The 21831-nt window shown below is 37.9% G+C and overlaps 1 protein-coding gene across 4 annotated transcripts in view; it reads left to right on the top strand.

Moving 5' to 3' along the window:
- The first annotated feature begins 12403 nt into the window (after positions 1 to 12403).
- Positions 12404 to 21831, top strand: part of MARCHF1 (membrane associated ring-CH-type finger 1) — a 193965-nt gene continuing 184537 nt past the window's right edge. The window contains exons 1-2 of one of the 4 annotated variants that reach the window (XM_039700135.1): positions 12404 to 12458; positions 13273 to 13332. The gene's annotated coding sequence lies outside the window, so the exon portion shown is untranslated. Of the gene's footprint in view, positions 12459 to 13272; positions 13333 to 21831 lie in introns of those variants that run through there. The other 3 variants (XM_039700136.1, XM_039700134.1, XM_039700138.1) reach the window with 3 other exon arrangements.

Raw genomic sequence — 21831 nt, 5'->3', positions numbered from 1 at the left:
AAGTTCACCTGCTATGGTAGACAGCCAGTGAGGAGAAGACTGCAGAGGAGCTGCAAAATCTGAATAGTGATATGAGCTGAATGAATCCAAAGAATTAAATATCCAGGTAGACACCCTTGACAAATCTACGGTTAAGCAGTAGGTGTGGGATTACAAACAAACCTACAAATTCTCTTCACTTGTACTAGCAACTTTGGTTGTGAGCATTGACTTTTATTTTCCCCTGGCAAAATGAAAGTAGTTGTTCTCAACTAGTCCTGGGAGGGTTAGTCTTTCTCATAGGCAGGAAACATAAACTAACTTCATGGTAGATAATATTTTTTTTTTTAATGCTGAAGGAACAAAGAGCATGTTTCCCATTTTTTTCAATTAGGTGACAGTTATGCCTTCTGCCATACAGCTACAGTGTCAGTACCATGTGTAACAGAAATTATGGGACAGTAGGTAACAAATGGGGCAAGGGTGTCATACTCCACAGGAGCGTACAAGTCTCAGTCAGTGCTGTAAGTGGTTGTGCTTTCTCTTGGTGGACAAATGCAGCATCCTCACCAGACAAACACCTATCTCAGCTTTGAGTCTGGAATAAACAGGAACAAGCACCACCCTTCTTACAGGACATGATTTGAATGTTTCCTATCTTGAACTTTGAAAGTGAATGTTCTGCCACAGCTCTCATTATTACAATGTTAATCAGGATTTGGCTTTGACAGTGTTAGAAGTTGAGCTAAGTGCCTGCTTATTTTTGGCATAATATTCAGACTGTTAGAAATCAAGCCGTTTTCTCTGGCTTTCAGTCCACATTTTAAGCTTAGGCTTTGTGTTTTGTCCTGTGACAAATGTTCGAAGGATTGCAGAACGGCCAGGTGCTGCAAATACTTGGAAATAACAGAGGTCATTTCAGGTCATGAAACATTTGACAATTGTGGGCATTTCTGCCTGGAAATATTGCTTGATTCCCATTAGGGAATGTTCTGTAACAAAAAGTATGCCTTGAATAATTTTATGTTTAGGTTAGAAATTGTTTGATTGACACCATCCCTTGTAAAGAACGTAATTACAAATGGTTAACTTAAAACTTTTGTGAAAGGCCTAACTAGAAATTGTCTAATCCACTTTCTGCACATGATCATTTATTTGCTTATGAGGGGATTTTGGAATCAATTTGATGTTCATTGAGACTTGCCTACTTCTGCCTTAATTTTCTATTTCATCTTTCTCCAGTTACTTTGGCTTGGAAAATGTCTTCCTTCATAGTAAAGTTCTCTTTCCTAATTTTGTTAGTTTATGTACTGTATAGCAGAGAACTGTATTTGTTGAGAACTTGAGTTCTCAGTGGAAAGCATTAAGTGTGAAGCCTCTTAGCTGTTGGAAGTATGTGCAGTTGATAAACAGTTGTTGCACAAATGCCAAAACCATTTTCTTTACGGAAGAGGATTCCCTGCCAGCATATCTGTCTTGGTACTGTGGAAAGTTCTGAGCACATGGTGTGCTCTCTGGTCCATGGCCAAAATCAAGACAGAGGAGACAAATGCTGTAAAGGCGGGAAGTAAAAGTATTATGAGGAAAAATTTTCCTTTATGAAGAAAAATGTAAGCTGTTATCTATAAAGATATTGCATGTTGGTATTTAATTATGCCTTGGAAGTATTCCCATATGGTAACTTGTCATTATGAAAGACTAAAACCTATGATTTACTGGATAGTGGGGAATGGTCTTTGCAGATGGACATTTAGAAAACAGAATTTAAACAAACCTGCACAGGACACCCTCAAGAATCACACCATGTACCTCAGAGCATTGTCCAGATACTTTTGATACTCCTTAGCTTTTGGCTTCTTTGCTGTGATTTCCAGGAACAACAGTTGTGGCGTTTTTAAATCTTTGTTAATCTTTTCTGGAGAACTGTAATAGAAATATTAGGGTTGGTATGAATGAAGTAGAACTTGTGTCTTTAACCATCAGAAGCAGCAAAAGGGGTAAAAGAAAGGCCTGTGATAACCAAGATCAGCTCTTCAAGAATACAGCTCAGAGAACACCATTGTCAGGGGTAAGACTGAGGAGTGCTTACGTCAAGACCAGGATGCCTGCTGTCTGAAAGAGCTGATAATTTGTCAGTGAAAACTTATTATGTGTGCTAATACTTCTCCTACCTGCCCAACAAATTAAGGAAAACAGCCTGGCTTAAGATTTATGGAGACTGAGATAAGTAATGTTGTGGTGTGGAGGATCACCCCAAAGTGGCTCCTAGAAGCTATATAGGTCTGTAGTTTATTCTTACTGGCTGAGAAGAAACCTACAAGCTCCAATAGAAGAAAGGCAGTCCTCCAGTAGTGAGGACTTGTCCTTTTTGTCATGTGCAGGTGATCCTGGCAAGACCACTTGGACAGATGTGTCACTTGTGTGTAGGTCAGTTTGAGATTGGGAGTGAATGAAATCTCTGGAAGGGTGACCATGAGTGGGATATTTTCCAATTAATACTTTCACCTTTTATAAGATCTGATGTAGATTTTTGCTGCAGTAATTTTCCCTATTACCAGTTTCATGCTGACATGAAACCACTGTCCAGTTAGAGACTGGAACAACCTTCAATTTAATTGTCAATGTGAGAACTATTGGTAGCATTAGAAGGTGTCAAAGGAAGAAACATCTTGAACTAATTTACAATTTAGAAAAATCTTCTGTAGCACCAGAGTGCTAAAATTTAAACCATAAATGAAGAATGGTTCAGAGGGGAAGGAAAAAGACTGGGCAGTATTTATTACTAAACATCATGTATTAGTTAGATAATTTAATATAAATGGTTTTATTTTTTTCACATACATATATCTCAACATTATCAATAATAGTAAATTAATAAAATTAATTTTAATACAAGCATTTTTAATGGGTATACAGGATCTCTAAAGGTACCAGCATCTTTTGATGTCATTAAAAAACCTCAGGAGTGCAGGAGGCTGTTTGACCTTTTTTTATCCTTGGCTATTTCAGCACTGATGTGTGGCATTATCACTGTCAGGTTTCCTTTTTTCTTAAAAGGTGTGTTATCACTGCTGTTACCTTCAGGGGAGATAATAAGTAGAAAACACAGAGAACAAATAGGAGGCAGCAAGAGGAAGCTATTTTTGTAGAGTTCAGGCAGTTACATCAGGTACAAGCTTGGTAAGCAAGAGGTATTTTGCAAGAGCCAGAAGAATAGCTGTGTGGCATGTGCTGTAATTTTGGGAACTGCCTTTGAAAAGAGAGAAATGTAGGCATCAAGGTAAACATTTGTAGTTGTGTGCTTGAGCACGCGTTATATTGAGTGTATGTTGGAGCGTACGCAGCAAACCAGTGGGAAACACTGCGTAGGGGACAGACAGGCTTGACTGCCTAGCAGCTTTGTTTGGGTTATTTGTAGGATGTATTGCAGTTTACATGTTTGGTTTGGATCTTTTTTTAATGTTCAGTAGACTGTAACATAGTACTTTTTGTGCCTGGAATCATGTTGTTTTCCAGGGCCTTGTATGTAGTTTACTTAACTCCCGAGAGTGAAGGGGCTGGGAGGGGTAAATTCTTGGATGTGCCACTTGGTAAGAGCTGTGCACACCTGTAGGGAGAGTAGAAGGAGAAACAGCAAAGTACCTGATTGCTTCCATGTGTCCCTACTGCTTTGCTAGGGAAGAACAATACTTTTAAAACAAACCTCCAAACTTCCCTCGTCTTGTTCTCTTGGAAACCTTTAAAGTAATGATGGCATTTTGTTTTGGCTTTTCTGGAAAAAAAAAAAAATCATACTTCATTAAACTTCATGGATAATGATACTGGGTTATTCAGTGGTTTTTAAGATGTCTTTTGCTACATGTTTATGTAGTAAACCTGTGGCTTGTTCTGTGTGCTCTTTTTGAAGTTGCACAACTGGAGGCTGTGCAGTCATTTCACTATAATAATACATTTTTGAATTTTATTTGGTATAGAGATGGTTTGGATTTCTCAGTTTCTAAGGAGGAGTGCAGCTGAATCAATGAGCTGGGAGTAGCAAGAGAATAATGCCTTATTTCATGCTTGTAGAAGTGAAACTCATGTCTTTAATTTGCCTGTTGAAAGAAGTGGTGGTGTTAGAAGCCTTGATCTTTGGCTTAAACTTAGAACTAAAGTCTGTGTAATGACAAAGCTGTCAGAAATGAAAGGTTATATAACATGTGATGAATTTTGAACTCCTCAAGAACATGTACTCTAATTCCCTGCTGATTTACCTAGCCAAAGCAGCATTGCTGTCACTGTTCACTGAACACCATTACACTTTTATTCATCATTTCCATGCAAATATTAAAACTCTAAGCAGAATATGGAAACAGTCCAGCCTAAACAAACAGTATACTTGATTCCTTAGGAAATATGTCAGATTGGGTCAAAAATGTTATCAGCCTGAATCAATTCAGTAATAGCTGACCTTGGCTGTATGATTTTACTTCCTGTTTCTTAGCAACTGGAAACTTTTCTGCAGGATGGTTGTTTAATATCCTAATCTGTTTTAGAAGCTTTTATACCTAAAGAAGAACAGATGGTCTAAGGAAATGTTATTTGTATCAATCAAGATAGGGAATATCTATGGATTCATTTTTTTTCCTCATTGTGTTGTCCTGCACTTATAATTATATAGTATTTCTTTGATGGTTGCAAAAAAACCTTCTTTTAGGATCAAAGAATAAAGGAAAGTCTTCAGATCCTACAGGTTTGGTTTTTTTTGGTTTTTTTTTTTTTTTTTTTTTGGTGCGTGATGCAGGAAAGCATCATGCATAAAAATATGTTTGCTCTTACATCTGTGCATTTCTAATACAAAGTGAGAGAATTCCTATAATTATGTTCTGTACGTGTTGAATTGTACTTGAATGAGTTGTCTACAATGAGATTATGTTCACTGGCATTTGCTTACTCTCCTACTCTTAAAATCTGTCATGTGAATTGGCTTCCTTTCTCCTTTTTGATAGATTGCAAAGGTTCTTTATATTTCAGTGTAAAGAGTCTTTTTTGAAAGGTTACTTCTGTGTGACTTAGTGTTCACATCAATATAATGAAACTGTAGCTTTCAAACACTGTGTTGGGATTATTAAGGGCCCAATGAAGAAATAGTCTGGTTGGTTTTCCTGTGGTGTCAAATCCCTTACTTCCAAAGAAGCAGGTTGAATGCTTGTAGGAGATTGGACAATCTAGATACTTTCTACATTAATTTAAAATTAGTGTAGAAGCCTTGATTGTGAAGCCTTTATTACAGCCCCCTGTAAAGGATAGGATAACAAGACCTGTCCTCTTCTAATCCTTTCCCAAAGTGCTGTGTAGTACCTTTCCTTCCATGTTCCTGAAGGATCTCATGCAAATAAAAGTACCTTCCCTACATCACTTTGTTGCTGTCTTAAAAATTATCCTGTAATGATGCTCATAAATGCCTGAGAATTAAGATGTCTGATTTTCTGATTTCTGTTTGGTTTTCATGGGGACATTTTTGACATGCAAATTCCAATTAGAAGGGAGAAAGCTTTTAGCTGCAAAGTGGGATGTGAGGTTCTCCCATCATGGAAACTCTTGCCATCCTGTGCCCCTGTTGTCATATTTGTATGTTTTTGTTCTAGCTGTCATCCAGATCACTGGGAGGGGGCATGGCTGAGACGTTGTGTTATTTGATACCATCCTACATTGTGGTGAGGGGCAGGGAAAGGGAAGGAAAAGCATGGATTCTGATTGGGAGCAGGTGTGGTAGGTGGAGTGGTTGAGGTGGGGTGCTGCTGCTGTGATCGTGTCAGGTCAAGTTTTGGTTTGCTTGTGACCAGAGGCTCACCTGACTGGCAGCTGAAACCTTTTTGGCCATCTTGCAGCTCTGGGGTTGGAGTTGAGAATTGAAGACACAAAATGGTAAAGATTACGGGTCGAAATAAGAACAATTTACTGAAAACAACGAGATAAGAAAATAAACAGCAGCAGCAACAACACAATTAGCAAAAGTGTACAAAGAGAGTGAGATTTATATGCAAAAATGCTCACCAAAGCCTGATGTGACGTGCTCCTGGCTGGAAACCCTTCTTTCTTCCCTTTCCCTTGCCCCTGGCCGTAACATAAGATGGTATTGAATAACACAGTGGCTTGGCCATGCCCCCTCCCACTGATTGGGGCTGCCAGTGGACACTGGTGTGCTTCCTTATGTTAAGAGTTAGCCTAGAAATATTTCTGCTTACACCTTTTCCTTGTTGCAAGAGAAGACAATGTCATCTTTGTTTAGTTCCACTTAAGTAAAGTTTTTCTGACTTCACACATTTTCACATGAAGTATTTAGAAATGAAACTGAAGTGTGGACCTTCACTGTCTCTTTTTCATCTTCAGAGAGTAGTTCTTCCATTTTGTTGTGCCTCTTTTACTGGTATTTTAATTAATTGGTTAGGCTGAATCAAATCAGGAGGCTTATGTTTTGACATTCACCCTCATCTACTCCCTTACTCCCAGATTTGACAGAAAAACTAATTTGAAGGCTAAAACAGGCTTGCTCTCTAAAAACATCAAAACTCTTTGCTTAGGAACGTTTTGTGCATCCCAGTGAATCCTTTCAAGCAGTGAGTCTCTTGTAAGTCATACACCTGGATGGCATGCTCAGTCCAGAGAAGAAAGAGTTATGTTTTGAAAAATATTTGATGGCTGCAGTGAGTCTCCTAAGAGAAGCACGAAAGAAGGCAAGACAGGGTGAAAGTTGGAAATACTTTGTTTTAATTATTTTCTTTTTCTTCTTTCTGTCATATTTCCCATTACCTTTTAAAAGGAATGACAGAAAAAGAGAAGAGAGCATGACTTTTAATATGTACCTAATTTAATGTTAAAAATAAGTTTTGGTTTCTGAAATCTTTCACAGAAAATGACCCTGTCTAGCTGCCTGAATAAGTGAAATGCCTATTTACATTATCTTGCTTGTCTGTGGTTTTGGCTTTCTGAGAGTTTGCTCATTAATGAGAGAAAAGGTAGTGACTCTCTACACTCTGTTATTATATCTGATTTATGCAGAAATTACAGCCCTTCATCAACACATGGCTGGTATATTCTGGTCTTTGTATAACTAGGAAGATCAGTCTAGGAAGGAAGAACTCTTCAGTCTTAGTGAAGTATTGTCACCAAGCACAAATGCGAAATTGAAAGGGCTGAAAAAGTAAAAATTAATTATTACTTACTCTTGCATCCATCTCTACTTGTGTGTCTTTTTCTGAGGCACAAGTCTTTTATTGGCACGGGGTCGTCATTTCACAATGATGTACAAGACAAGTGATGTACAGGCTCTCACCTGTTGGTTCACTGAATTTTAGTTCCTCCTTTTCCTTTTCTGATCCTCCTTTTCCTGGACTTGCTGAGTCAATAAAAAAAACAACCAGAAAAGCCTAAACAATAAGCAAACAAAAAAAACAACCTAACAATTCCCACAAGCCCCACCCCTCAAACAGAACACAACCAACCAAGTACAAATCCCTGTAACAAAAGAAGTAAAACCTTAAGAGCTCATTAAAAGTTTTGCCCTTTTGGTATTATGACAAATTTGAAATTAAGAGAGAGCTGTTGCATTACATTTACAGTTTATATAAATGCATAAACTCAAAAAAAACCAGATCAAAATGCTAAAGTAAGGGAGAACATGGATTGATATCACAGTCTAGAGCACACTAGTATCTAGAGCCCAGTAATTTTCTTTTCATGCATTATATTTCTCTTTAAACATGTTAATTCCTAAGGTGACCCATTATTTGCTTATTTTAGATTTCATAGTTAGGAATATAACCTACTCCCACTGCCCTCTATAAAAATAGCCTGATGGTGTCACAGTTGACTTTTTAATTTGAAAAGCTGGATACCATATGTAATGCATTGTAATATAACTCATTTGTCACATTCACTCTGACTAACATACCTTGGCATCTGTTAACAGGGTCCTGGTAGATATCATCATTAATGGAATTTAGGATTCTTAATTCATGTTTCATTTTTCTGTATCAAGCAGACAAAGCTTATCTTGGTTTTGTCAAGTGTTTTGTCCAGAAGAGCAAATCTAATAATACTAATATCAACAATAATGAAAAAAGGACCCACTTTATTGATACAGGGAAATTTCTTTTTCTGAATTTGTATTTATGATTTCTCTTAAAAGCCATATGTGGCAATGTAAATCTGCAAGCATTTGATTTTCTGCAGATGTCTGTGAGCAAGGCAGTCAGGTATTGATAAGCAGCATTTTCCTGCTATAAAATTAGATCATAATGTTGATAGCATATGGTGGTCTGTTGGAAAGAAGTTTTATAATCCAAGAGCTCCCAAAAGCCTATCTGGATAATGTTTTAAATTAAATTAATGTACCTGTGTTGTCCATTGCTGCCTATACTTGCAAACCTTTTGCAGCTCACAAATGTGAACGCAGCATGTCTGTCAAACTCTGTAAAATAAACATGCTTGTTAAAGTTTTTTTTAGTTTTCACACATCCTATTCTAGGTCTGAGAAAGCAGTCTGAGGCATTTGTAGCAGCTCATTAGGTTTTTCAGAACCAGTGAGACACTGTACACCCTTGTTTTCACCCCTGCATGAGATGAAATAGGTTGTTGGCTAAAAATAACTAATAGGGGAAAAGAGTCACCACAATTCTCCCAATCTAAACAAACAAACAAAAAAAATCCCTTAATCTTAACCATCAAACCTTGTGATTTATCTTAATGGTTTATTCTTCAATTACTTGCCTTGAGGTTTGTTTTTCTTCCTTAGGAGGATAGCAAATCCAGTGCATCTGACAACTTTTTTTATTTATTTCAGTTTTTATTTTACAACTGTTGCTCATCTGTCTTCCATAAACTCCCACAACAGTAAAAATGCTTTAAATTTTTTAAATATGTCAGAATTCACACATACCCACGTAGAAACTTGGAGTATGGTGTGTCATCTAATCATTCTTCTCAGTTTTGCTCCATCTTCCTTAGGACTGTTTCTCTCTTCTTTTACTTTTGAGTGACTATTGATGGGAGAGATAGGAAGATAAATGTATAGATTCTTGACTTGTAGCAGTTGATCTGTGGCTTTCCTGGGCTATTAGCCAATACTGAATTTGTCATAGTTTTCACATAAAAAACACAAAACCCAAACAAATCTTGACAAAATTTGGGACAGTCCAAAATTTTAACAACTTCTTTCTCAGAGCGTTATGAAGTGCTTTTTGACACCTATAGTATATATGAGAAACACATATGAAGAAATATCATAGAATTGTTCAAGTTGAAGGGCATCCAACAGCCAAACTCCACCCCAGCATCTTGCTCACTCCCCTCTTCTGTGGGAGGAAATAGAAAAATGGGTTGAGATAATGACAGTTTAACAGGAAAAGTAGAAGCACAACACTTAAGCAAAGCAAAATAAAAATTTAAAAAAAAAAATGACTAATTTGTGTAGTCAGGCAGGTCTCCAACTGCTTCCTGGGAAGCAGGGTCTCTGCATGCTTTACACTCACTTTGTGAGTGCCATAACCATGATCATTCCCCCTCTTTCCTGCTTCCCCTGAGCTTTTATATCTGAGCATGGCTTCATATGGTATGGTCTGCGTGTGACAGCTGTCCTGCTCGTGTCCTCTCTCAGCCTCTAGCTTACCCTTGGCTGACTGACAGTTCAGCAGTAGGGAGAGCACTGTGTGTCACCAGCACCATTTGAGCCACAAATAAAAACCAGAACACCCTAAGGGCTTCCCTGAAAAAAACGAATTCTGTCTCAGCCAGACCCAATGCCATGCCTTATTCCATACAATTTCTGTGTCATCTGGAATTCATCTGTCTTACTGCCTGCTTGGAATAGGGATGGCTCTGAAGGTATGTGGGCTCCTCTGTGCCTTGTCTGCTTGTTCTGGATTTTTTCAGGAGAATATTCCTCAGTCTTTTTGGGCAACCACTTTTGGGTTTTGATCATCTTTGATGAATGGTTTTTTTTTTCCTTTTATCTAATCTGAATTTCCTTTGCTTCAGTTTACATTCATTCCTCTTATCTTTTTTGCTGTGCTTTTTCCAGCAACTATGGCTCTGTTTTTAAATAGTTGAGTATAGTGCTGTGATCTCCCCTTAGATTTTCCTGTAGAGGTTGAACAGGCACAGTTCTTTCAGCTGCTCCTTGTATAGATCATACTGCAGCCCCAAACCATCTTGTTGGCTTTCCATGTGTACCAGTACGTCATATACCAGGGAGCATAAAATGAAATACAGTACTCAAGGTGTAGGCTGGCAGGTGTGGATTAGAATAATAATAAAAATTTCCCTTTACTTGCTGGTTCTGCTGTAGTGAATGCAGCCTAGTGTGCCCTTAGGATTCAGTTTCTGCAAGGGTGCATTTTTGACTTACATTCAAATTGTCCATCAGACCCCACATCCTCTTGTGCAGAGCTGATTTCTGCTCTTAGGTCTCATGCTGGACTGTTGTGTGGGGCTTTTCTATCACAGTACTGTGCATTGTTTTTTGCTGTTTTTTTCTCAAGGTTTGGCAGCCCATTTCTCAGGTCAGTTGAGATCTCCCTGAAGCACAGCCATTTACCCTGGTGTGTGAGCCCCTCCCCTCAATCACCACTGAACTTGATGAGGTGCATTCATCGCATCATCCATCCATCCATCCATCCATCCATCCATCCATCCATCCATCCATCCATCCATCCCATCATCACCCATTATGAAGGCGTCAAATAGAGAATTATGTAATCATAGAATATTTCAATTTAAAGAGACTTCATAAGGACCATCATGTTCAACTCCCAGCTCCTCACAGGACTGTCTAAAACTAAACCATATGACTGTGACATTTTTATATGCTTCTTGAGCTCTGCCAGGCTTGCTGGCTTGGAGAGCTTGTTCCAGTGACTGATCACCCTCTCAGTGAAGAACCTTTTCCTAATGTCCAGTCTAAAGTTACTCTGATGCTTCTTCATTCCATTTCTTTGTGTCCTGTCACTGCTCACCAGAGAGGAGATGGTTTTAAGGATACTGCTCCTCTTGTGCTCATAGGGTCCACAAATTGAAGAGACTGTGGGGGAGTGAGTTGATGGTTGAGGCCTGCAGACTGTAATTTATGCTGCTGCTAGAATGCAGTCTGTTACAAAGCAAATGGTGACTTAAAGTTTCAAATGTCACTTGGGTTTCGTTTGTTGATTTGTTGATTTGTTAATTTGTTTCAATGCTATGGTTAGAATTTCTAAGTTGTCAGTACTTACGCTTTTGGTAGATATTGAATGAAAGGGAAAGGGCTGAGTGATAGCAATGTGGATACTAGTAGGAGGAAAAAGGGGACTGTGAAACCCTGACAACAATGTAACATTTCCCTGGGACAAGGAAATATTTAATATATTTGGATATATTTCTCATTTGTTACCCGAGCATTGGCAAATCTCAGTGTTTAGAATAATTTTGTTGCATTTGTTTTATCCATTTTGTCCACCTTCCACAGAGATAAAAGCATTTCTGCAAAATACCTAGGCTTTACCTGAATAGATTCAAAGTGTACCTGGATAAGATAACCAGAGATAGCACTTGTTTTGCTGATTCCAAGTAGAATAAAACAATATAATAAGATAAGAGAGTTACAATATAATAAGAGATACTTGCAAGATTTCATTTCCTAAATGTTACATTAATTTTGAGCTAATCAATGGCAAAATCAACTAAGCTTTGGGCATCCTCTTTAAGTGCTACTTTTTGTTTTTCATGCTTTTTTTTTCTTTTTGCTTGCCTTTAGATACCAGTACACAGAAAATATTGTTTGAAATTTCTTCAGTTTTTATTAGGCTGTATATAAGTATTTTTCCTTCTGCAAGTTTTGTGTCACTTAAGCTGTACTATTGGATGTATTTAATGACTTAGCTGGTCTTTGAAATAACGAGTATAACAAAAAAAATCAATCAGTAGAGAGGTGGTATTTCTTTATTGGCAGAATTGGTTATTGTATATTTCAACACTTTGTTATTTATAGCTTGTGTTTTTTTCACCTCATTCCCTTTTTGTAATTATGGTTCCTAAAGCAGAGCCTGGTTCTTTCTCTTAGTAGTTCAAAGAGTTTTTCAGTGGATTTTCTCTTCTCTCAGCCTCTTGGAGATTCTTACTGAAGGCATTCCTTACAAGAGAGACATTTTTTTCAGAAGTACCAAAGCTGAGTAAAAGCACAGAGGTGCAGGCACACAGTTTGTGGTGACTGGGAGTGGGGCTGTGGCCCAGCCTCATCCCCAGTGGGTGCAGCTGTGAGCAGCAGGTGAGCAGCACTGACAGCAATGAGCCATGGAGTGCCCAGGGGCACTGACCAACCACCAAAGGGAACAGAGGGCACTCAGGTGCAGTGCATCAACGTGAGGGGTATAAAAGGTTGGGCTAAAGAACAAGGGCAGATGCTTGCAGCCCTCTGAAGTGGAGTGATGTTACGCTGTATGGGCAGAGTCCCGAAGCCTTCAGATGAGGTATGGTGTTACTCTGTATGGGTGAGTGCTTAAAGCCTTCTGAGCTTGCATGGTGCTGCTCTGTGTATTGTGGCTGTCTCAGCTGTGACACAGAGGCAGTTTAAAATTGATGGGTGTTTTCCTAAATCGAGATAGTTTTGATGCTCACTTGACTTTTGTTGCTAATAGCTGAAAATTTTGCAAAGAGTTGGTTAGCGTAAGTGCTATGTAATGGGTGGAATTCAGGAGTAGAATTAATACTGATAGATATTTAATACACTCTACAAGTTTTTTGTAGGAGAAGCTTAACTAAGTGGGAAGTGGTGAAAAGATTTTCAGCTGAAATGTTATCTGTAAATGTCTCAATATTTCATTACTTGCTGTTATGTACCTTCCTGGGAATCTGTTGAATACAGTGTTGCTATTCTTAGTTAACTTGAGGGTATCTTGCACTCTGAGATAAAACACTCATTTTAGTTTCGAGTTACATAGCTGTGATATTTAAGGTTTACTGTCCCTGGGGATATTTTGTTTTCCTCACAAATAGTTTAGAATCTCAACACTAAGCCATGATTGGCCTGATGCGTTCTTTCATTGCTGTCAGGGAGCAAATGGGTGGGAAGAGCACGTGTTGGCTTTTGACATCACCCCGCTTGAGCCAAGCTTGAGGAACAGCTGCTGTTAAAGCTGTAGATTGCTGTGACACTTCATTGAAAGACTGAGAACTTTTTTGCCTCCACCTTATTTTTAAACTAGAAGTGTCTTTCTAAAACTATAAATTATCATGTTGTAGCAATAGCCTTATATATGTGTATATATATGCAATTCATTTTAGATATAATTGGACTTTTGAATGGTCGGTCAGTGACTGCTGTAATCACTCTTTAAATGCTTGGTAAGTGATCAGAAACTTTCATGCCTCCCTTGCACATGCTTCCTAAATTATTGAGTAAATCTCTTTCTGGTCCATCTGTTTGCTAAATGCTGAATCTGAGAATTCAGCAGAAATACATGTAACAAATAATGATACTGTGTATTTTTGTTTATGTATATACAAAATTATACTTAATTGTTGACTCAAAAAAAAAAAAGCAGCTTTTCCAAAATCTTGTAGATTGGATGTAAACTTTGTTTTCTGGAAGCTTGTCACAATCTTTAGTTGTTTCCCTGTATTGCTACTATCTTTTCTTTAGACCCCTAAATTGGGAGGGGAAAAACCACCACAACCTCATGGCGAAGAAAACTTGCAAAGAAGCTTGCCAGATCTAGTTAGTTTTTTTCCTTGTCTTTGTTCTCTACCTATTTCTTTTCTTCCATGCTTTCAGAAGTAAAAACTATTGCACTTTATATTTTTCTTCCCTTCTGTCTTGAATCTCTTCCTTGCAGTCTGTAAAGTGATAGAGTCCAAGCTTGTTTCCTCACTGTGTAATTTCCTTTCTGTAACATTTTATTGGCTTTTCACTGAGGGTATTAGGCTATATTCCACTTTCTTCTGTGTTTGTTCCTCAGAATTGAGTTATTTGCTTTTGTTTATTAGAAGTTATTTGGTGCCTTTAGTTATGAAACATACATCTTTTGTTCAGTAAATGTACCAAATGTTTTTCCAGTGTGGAAATTATTTATTACTTTTTTCTTCAAGCTTAATATATTGTAGGATCTTCGGCAAAGAAAATTATTTCTTGTTTGTTCTTTGTCTGTTGGGAAACATTTCAATGACTCCCTTCACACTTCCTAGCTTTCTGAACACTTGTGCCAAGGCCTGCTGTAATTTTCTGTGAAGAGCACTATTTGAATATAGAGAGTTGTCAAACACATGACTAATCTTTGCTTGCAACATTTCTGTTGTGTCTTGGCATTCAGACAGACTTCTTTTTTGTATGCATCTAACACTGTATATCCAATTCTGCAGTATTGTTAATTTGCAGCAACCTTGGTTTTGGAATAGTTTGGATTTCCTGTCTGTAAAACTCATAACACAGTTGTCTGAGTTGTATTATTTTATTTTCTTTGCCTCTGCCTCCCAGGTAACTGTATCAAGGCACAGTTTCTCAAAATCTTGATGTTGCACTTTGCCTAATGTTGTGAAAAACACACGCAAAACATGTCCCATGTGAGGCGTAAAGTCATGCAAAGCAAAATGAAATAAGTATACCCTGGTATTTACCAGAATGTTTCCACCTGATGTGGGAAAAGGGTAGGGCTTTGAAGGAAGTTAGGTCTTTGGGATTACAGGAGAAACTGAAGGCTGATGTTCATGTCAATGGAAGGTGCCCATTTACCCTCCCAACTGCATGCTCCTGAATTTATTCATATATACTGCTAGAAAATACTGATGTAATACCTGGGTTTCACGTTATTCTGTAATCCATTTGCTTTAATAGAAAACTGAAATGTGCTTTTGCCAGTTGGGAATTCATAGTCCTTTCCCTCAAAAACACCTCTTTAATTTCTTCAGATATGTAGCAGCTCTCCCAGTCCTCTGAAGATGAAGATTCACTGCTGCTTTAGGGGTGACAAGGTATATTTTAGGTGGATTATCTAGAGGCAGGGAATTCTACCAGAGGGGATGGGATTTCTGTCTCCAAGATATATCTAGGGGAAGGTTACTGTTGTTGCTCTGACTAGTAGCATAACATTCATAATGCTTTATGATATAACCAGAAAAAAAAATAGAGTTTAGTTTAGGTGAATTTGGGAATACCTCCTTGAGTAAAGGAAAGTGTGGATACTTTTCTCCCAATTAAAAGTACACTTTGGGGTAATTTTGAATTTGTTTTTAATCACAGATTACCTGTAGGGTGTAGGCTCAAGTAGAAAAGTTTCATAAGCCATGTGTCCCATTATGTTTTGAGCATCCCCAAGGATGGAGACTCCACAACCAGCCTGGATTTTGCTGTATTTCGGTTTCTGTCTGTTGAACTTGTGACTGGGCACCACTTACAAGAGCCTGCCTCTGTCTTCTTTAGTTCCCAGCATCATGTTTGTAGATTAAATCCCCCAGGCCTTCTTTTCACCAGGCTGAACAATAACAGCTCTTTCAGCCTCTCCCAAAATGAGTAGGCTTTAAACCAGTCCTGTCAGGTCTTAAGCTAATTTAGAACAAATTCTACAGTAAGTGACTTAGAGTTACGGAGGAAAGGGAATATGACCCTTAATTTGTGTGATGGGAGGATATGAAGGTGTAGCGCATAAATATAGGCAGGAATTTTGAGAAGGTGCTCTGCTACTGTATGCACTGACTTTGCTACAGTTCAGCCTGGAGTGTGCTTGAGATCTGCAGTACGTAAATAAATTCAAGCAAGAATTTGAGCAAAAGGATTGCACTTTTTGTTAAGTTATGGTTGAAGCTGTGTGAAATGGAAAAAATATAATCTGGTATTTATGGAACTAGTTTATTTACTTCAAAGGAGGAAAAAAGAATTAAAATTGGTCCGTCCAGCTGGTTTTTTTTAAATTGTCTATGTTGTTATTTCAAGCATCCATTTTTTCTTTGTTCTATGAGTGACTTGTATTTTTAATGTTGTAATGTAGTTTCTGCTTAGGTAAAAATCTGCTTTTTGGCTTTGGTTTAAAGTTGCTTAAAATTCTAATCTGGAATGTCCACTTGTAAAGAACATAACAGGCAAACTAGACTGTATCCAATTCCTATCCTTATTGAATGACTTCTTTAGGGTTTCTTTTTGGTTGCAATATTCATGAGGTTTGACCTCTTCATTCAATTCCATAATACTATTGGAAAACTGATCGTTTTTTATCCTCTAAGGCATTCAAACTTCTTGGCAGTGCTAATACTGTGAGAATCAAATGGAAGTCCTCTGCTTTCCTGCACTTAATGGTGTGTTCTAAGCAGACAAAAACCAAAAAAAACTGCATTCTGGGGAAAATAAAGTTTATATTTGACACTATACCATGCTGTATGAAAGTCCCTCTTTTACCCCTATTTCTGTAAAGTTTTTCGGTAAACAGTATATTGATTTTACCTTTTGGGAGCAAAGTGCTTCTGTATGAATGGCTGTAGAGTGCTTCAGCCCTGCTCCATATGAGCATCTCTTCTGAAACACAGTCTGCCATAAAATAATGCGGTTATAGTTGATCCTCTATATACTGTTCAAGGAAAAGATCAAAACCTCTTTAATATTATTTCTTTTTATGCTGCAGTAAATCAATTTATTAATTTTGTGAACATTTCAAATTATTTTTTTCCTTTTTCCTTTCTTTTCCCTCCCCCTCATATCTTTCCTGTCGATGTTTAAAGATGAAGAATATAAAGTCAGTAAAATTTGGGTGCGTGATGGAGTGGAGAGTGAGATTACTGGGTGATCACAAGGGTGCATCAATGGTAGCAAGCTGTCTGTCTTTTCCAAAAGTTTGCTGGAAACTTGACCTGAGATGTGATTGTCTAGTTCAGCTGTCTTGGAAAAACACACTTTCATATTCTCAACACTCCAGTAGTATCTGGCAATAGTTCTGTGCGTTATGCACCTGGAGGTACCTTGCCTGATTCTTGGTCATGTTTAACCAAAAAGCCCCACTAATCTCTTTGATTACTTTGCTACTGAAAGGAGGCTTAGAGTTGAGGAAGATGGCAGTGTTTTCTGCCAAAGAGTAATTTTATATTTTCTGTTACAGGCAGTGATTCCCTTAGAGTTTTGAGAGACTCCTTAAAACTGTTCTGTGGATAGAGCAAACCAAGGAGATGAAATAATGCTCTCTTGCCCTTTAATATAATCTAACAAGAAGCTCTCTGCAGGCAATATATTTCGTTCATATAATCAGTGCATGGAGCTGTGGAAGAATAAATTGATGTCTGATTACCTAATGCTACAGAAGGAGAACACAGAGACATGAAGAGCTTATTCTTCTAATTTACCTTGTGTTTCTGAATGAGAAACCTGCTGTACTTGTTACCAGTACGTGATAGTTCAGAACAGAGGAAAATTCTCTTGGTATGAGGACTTATTGTTACCTGCTAGTTAATTCAAAATGGGAAATTTTTAGAGGTCAATGAACTGTCAGGGAAAATATGCTTTTTAAGGGTATAATTGTGTTGACTAGTTGTTGTTTGCCATGAAATCTATGTTCAGCATTTTTTTTATTCTATTCAGTCCTATTCCAGTTTGTTTTGTTTGTTTGGCCACCCTGCTTTCCACAAAGAAGTTGTTTCCTTGTGGAAGGAAGGAATAACTTATAGAGAACATCTGAAACTCCAGGAGCTGCTGGGAAGACCCACTGTGTGAGTAAAAAAAAATCCCCACACTCTCTGTAGCCGAGCAGCTTTTTCAGTATCTAAGTGTTTGATACATCTCAAAGTTGGATTAACTTTTTTTTTGGTAATGTCCGTGGCTTTGTATTTTTGAAATGCTGTTGTAGGTGAAAGAAATACTTAGCAATTAACTTCTAAACGTTTTTAAATACTAAAATTAGAGGTCTTCTGGATATTTGTAAATTAGATTTCAAGTGGGTTTCAAGCTGGTGTGTGTTTTCAGGAGATAAACCAGCAATATTTTTCAGAACTCAAGTTCTAAACATTTTTTAAATACTAAAATTAGAGGTCTTCTGGATATTTGTAAATTAGATTTCAAGTGGGTTTCAAGCTGGTGTGTATTTTCAGGAGATAAAGCAGCAATATTTTTCAGAACTCTTAAATATTAATGGGTTAGGAGAATTCATATATCTAACTTTGGTATTTAATTTGGAATTTGTCGTAGACTTTTTATGTTAATGGGCAAATATTTTTCAGAACTCTTAAATATTAATGGGTTAGGAGAATTCATATATCTAGCTTTGGTATTTAATTTAGAATTTGTTGTAGACATATTAATGGGCAGTCTCATTCAAAAATTAGTTCAGAACAGGCACTTAGTTTATACTTAAAGTTTGGGAAGAGCCTGTCTTTGAACTCTTGATGTGTAGATGAGTTATTTCTGACTCTTTTCTGCATCACTGGGAAGAAAATCTAGTGTCTGATTGCCTCAAGTGGAGGGAGGGAGAAGAAGAGAAAGCACTATGAACACTGTGGGTATTGGTAATTAGGTGGGTAGCAGAAACTGCCTGGGCAGCCCTCACAGCTAAAGAATCACATACCAAGAGTGGCAGCTACTTCTGGAGGGCACAAGTGCAGCCTCATGTTCAGCAGGAGAGGCCAGAGAAGGTGTTCTTCCAGGCAAGATTTGCGTGTCCTTTTTGGATGGAGTTATAAAGCCTCCCTGAGGAAGTTCTGTGAACTCTCAGCTGTCTGGCAAGGAGGAGGTTAACTGCTACTACTAGTCAGATTTGCAACAAAAACAAAGAACAATGTGATTTGCGCCACTGTATTTAGCCTTGAAAGGCTGCTTAGAAGAAGCTTTTTCCTTCTGTTAACTGTTGCATTTCCTAGAACAAGACCAAGTTATAACATGGAGTAGTAACTTTATCATAGAGGCTCCTCTGGACACAGTGAAGTATCTGTTCTGCTGCTTTGCTTTTGTTATGCTTGTAGTCTTCTGGGCTTTTTGGTTGGCATTCCTAGCCCAGACCGGCAGTGCTTGTCCTGTTCCAAGTTACATCCAGTAGTTAGGGATGACTGGTGAGATTCCAGTCTCCGTATAGTTGCCTTATTCTGCTTTACAGAGTTCACACACACTCAGATATTAAATCTGGTCACAACTAGGCGTGGATTAATCCTGATTTCTTGGCGTGATAAAAAAACATAGGTTAGAACTTGCTGTCAGGAGCCTCTGTTACGTGACTAGTGTGAAATGTTGGTCTAAATAAAGTTATAGAGCCCTTCACAGCTGTTGTGTGTGCTGGCAGAAGAGTGTTCTTGCTGTGTTCAGTAATAAAGCAGTGAAAGTCAGGCACATGTGACTGCACAAATCAAGTACAGCACAGTTGTGAACACAGATAAAACTTGGTACAACAACGTGTCAACCCATAATGGAGCACTTCAAGGGCTCAAAGAATCTACATGGGTCTTAGTGACTTTGATAAACCAGGATGATGGTTGTTTCAATTCAGACGTTTTAAGCTGATTTGCCTGGTTTTTATGCCTATTTGAGAGACATCAGTGTCTGCCTCCTGTTGAAGCTCTACTTGAAAGGTAGTAAATTCTCTGGAACAGCACATGCCAAGTGTTTCAGGTTGCTGCTTAATGGTAACAGCAGCAAAAAGTATTTTTTATTGTTACATAATAACAGTACAGTTGTTGATCTATATCTATCTAGAGATATATAGGTCAGGAATTCTCTATATAGCTGCATATATAGATAGCTGTATTATCTACATATCAATGTCTGTCTATATACTACAGGGTTTTTTGGTTTGTGGTTTTTTTTTCTGGTTTCTTGGAATTTGTTGTGTGTGAGTCAGCTCTCAGTGGAATTCTTGCAGCCTATTTGCAGAGTGGTTTGTGTTAATAAAGTGGCTTATTAGAGCACTGTAATCAGCTATTCAGCTTAACTGGCTGAAGTGTTCACAGGAATTGGCCTGTTTTAACTTCCTGGTAGGAACTATGTGGTTTAGCTATTCAACAAATATATGCAGACTTAAAGTTGCAGCTCTCTAGGTATCTCTTTATAGGTAAGCAAATCTTCTCTTAAAAGTATTGTGAGGAAGGATTGAGAAGACACTTTCCAATTTTTCTTTCTGGATGTCCATGTGCAAGATGTTGGTAAAAAATGGAAAAAGCTTCAATCCATTACTCCATCTTCCTATTTGGGTGGCCATTAACATTGGCAAGGTTTGGCTATTTTTTTTAATAGAAAAAAAGAAATGCTAGAGGTCTGTCTCTTTTCAGTAGTATCAAACATGTCTTAGGTTTCAATTTCCTTTCTTCTTCACTGATAGAACCAATTCTTTGAATAAAATTTTTCTGAGCCAACAAAGGTCCTGTGAAACAGGTCGTTGTAGCCTTGATTACTCCATCAGCCTTGTTATTCATCTCTGAACATGTTGAGATGGATTCTGTAGCTAGCTCCATATTCAGCTGCTGAAACTCATTCCTGTCCTGTCTCCTGCTGTTCTTCATGGACATTGTTGTTGCATCAAAATATCACAAATCCCCTATTGCAGTCACTAGGGAAAAATAAAGTATTTATGGAAAATTCCACTGACTTTTCAGAGGCTTCAGATTTATAGTCAGTTTTAGACAATATTCCTAGGGACAGTAAATGGCATCCTTCCTGTTTGTTTGTTCTTGGCAAGCAGGGGCAGGTAGCACCAGTATTAATCTAGCAGCATTTCAGCTGTATGTACTGCAATTTGTGGGTGCCACAGAGCAGTGTTAGGACATGCATACAGACTCATTGAGAAGACTTACAGCTGTAAGGCACAGATTCTTTAGCATAATGACATTTTGTCTAGAATTATTATTGTTACTTGGAAACAGCCCAAAATAACCATAATTTATTGTTCTTTATAATAATCCAGTTTGCCATTAAAATCGGAGTGTTAAAAAGGTGTTAAAAAAATCCAACAGTATCTAAAATGAATTGAAAACTGGAGGGACTGTTTTTGGGCTGAAAATGTTCCAGTAATTTGTTAGTGTTTTATTCCAAATTAATGTGATTTTATTTTTTGGTCACGTGAGAAGAAGATTCTGGGGAATATGGTTTTAGAGACATTGATTTTGACACATCCAAATCAAATCAGTGAGGCTGACACCCTAGTCTTCCCCATGGAGGTAGGAGCAACTAGAAGCCTATGGAGCCTCATTTTAAAGTACACTTTAGGGATGTTGTGCAGAGAGAAAACAGGATTATACCACAGAAATGTGTTTGTTATCTCCTTGGACTGAGTGTGGAAAGTGGATGGCAGGCAAGGCAAGCAAATGGAAAAACTTCGAAAAAATATAGCTGGGGAAGCAGCTGAAAGGAGTTTTGGATGAAACAGAGAATGCAAACCAGGTAGAAAACATCTTTTTCAGGGCAGGCTGACAGAGGGATGAGTATTTTAGCAGAAACAATGACAAAGGAGGACACTTAAAAGACAGAAACAGTAGAGTTTAGTGAGAGTGTTTGCAGAGGAAGAAAGAGAGGTGATGAAAGATGAGACAGCTTGAGGAGTTGGGTAATGCTGTCATGGAAGATGGTGGAGTTGTCTTCAGAGAATGTGTAGATGGGAAATATTTAAGATCTCAAATAAATATTACATGCTTAGGCAGCTGAGAGAAATCCCTGGATTTTATTTTGGGCACTACTGCCTCTGGGGAAAACTGCTAAAAAGTTCATGCTGAGCGTTCTCTAGATGAACTGTGGTGCAGAAGGATGCTGGTAAACTTTGAAGCTTCTGACCTATAACTGAGCACAGATCCTCTTCTGAACCTATTTTTCAGAGCATTCAGTCAGTGGAGGAACTGATTCTTCTGCCATTTCTACTGTATGTGCTAAAAATATTAACTCTATTGTGATACAGTTCA

Source organism: Passer montanus, unplaced genomic scaffold (assembly GCF_014805655.1).
Source record: "Passer montanus isolate IOZ18808 unplaced genomic scaffold, ASM1480565v1 scaffold14, whole genome shotgun sequence".
Taxonomy (NCBI): domain Eukaryota; kingdom Metazoa; phylum Chordata; class Aves; order Passeriformes; family Passeridae; genus Passer; species Passer montanus.
This window is presented reverse-complemented; position numbering and strand designations above follow the sequence as displayed.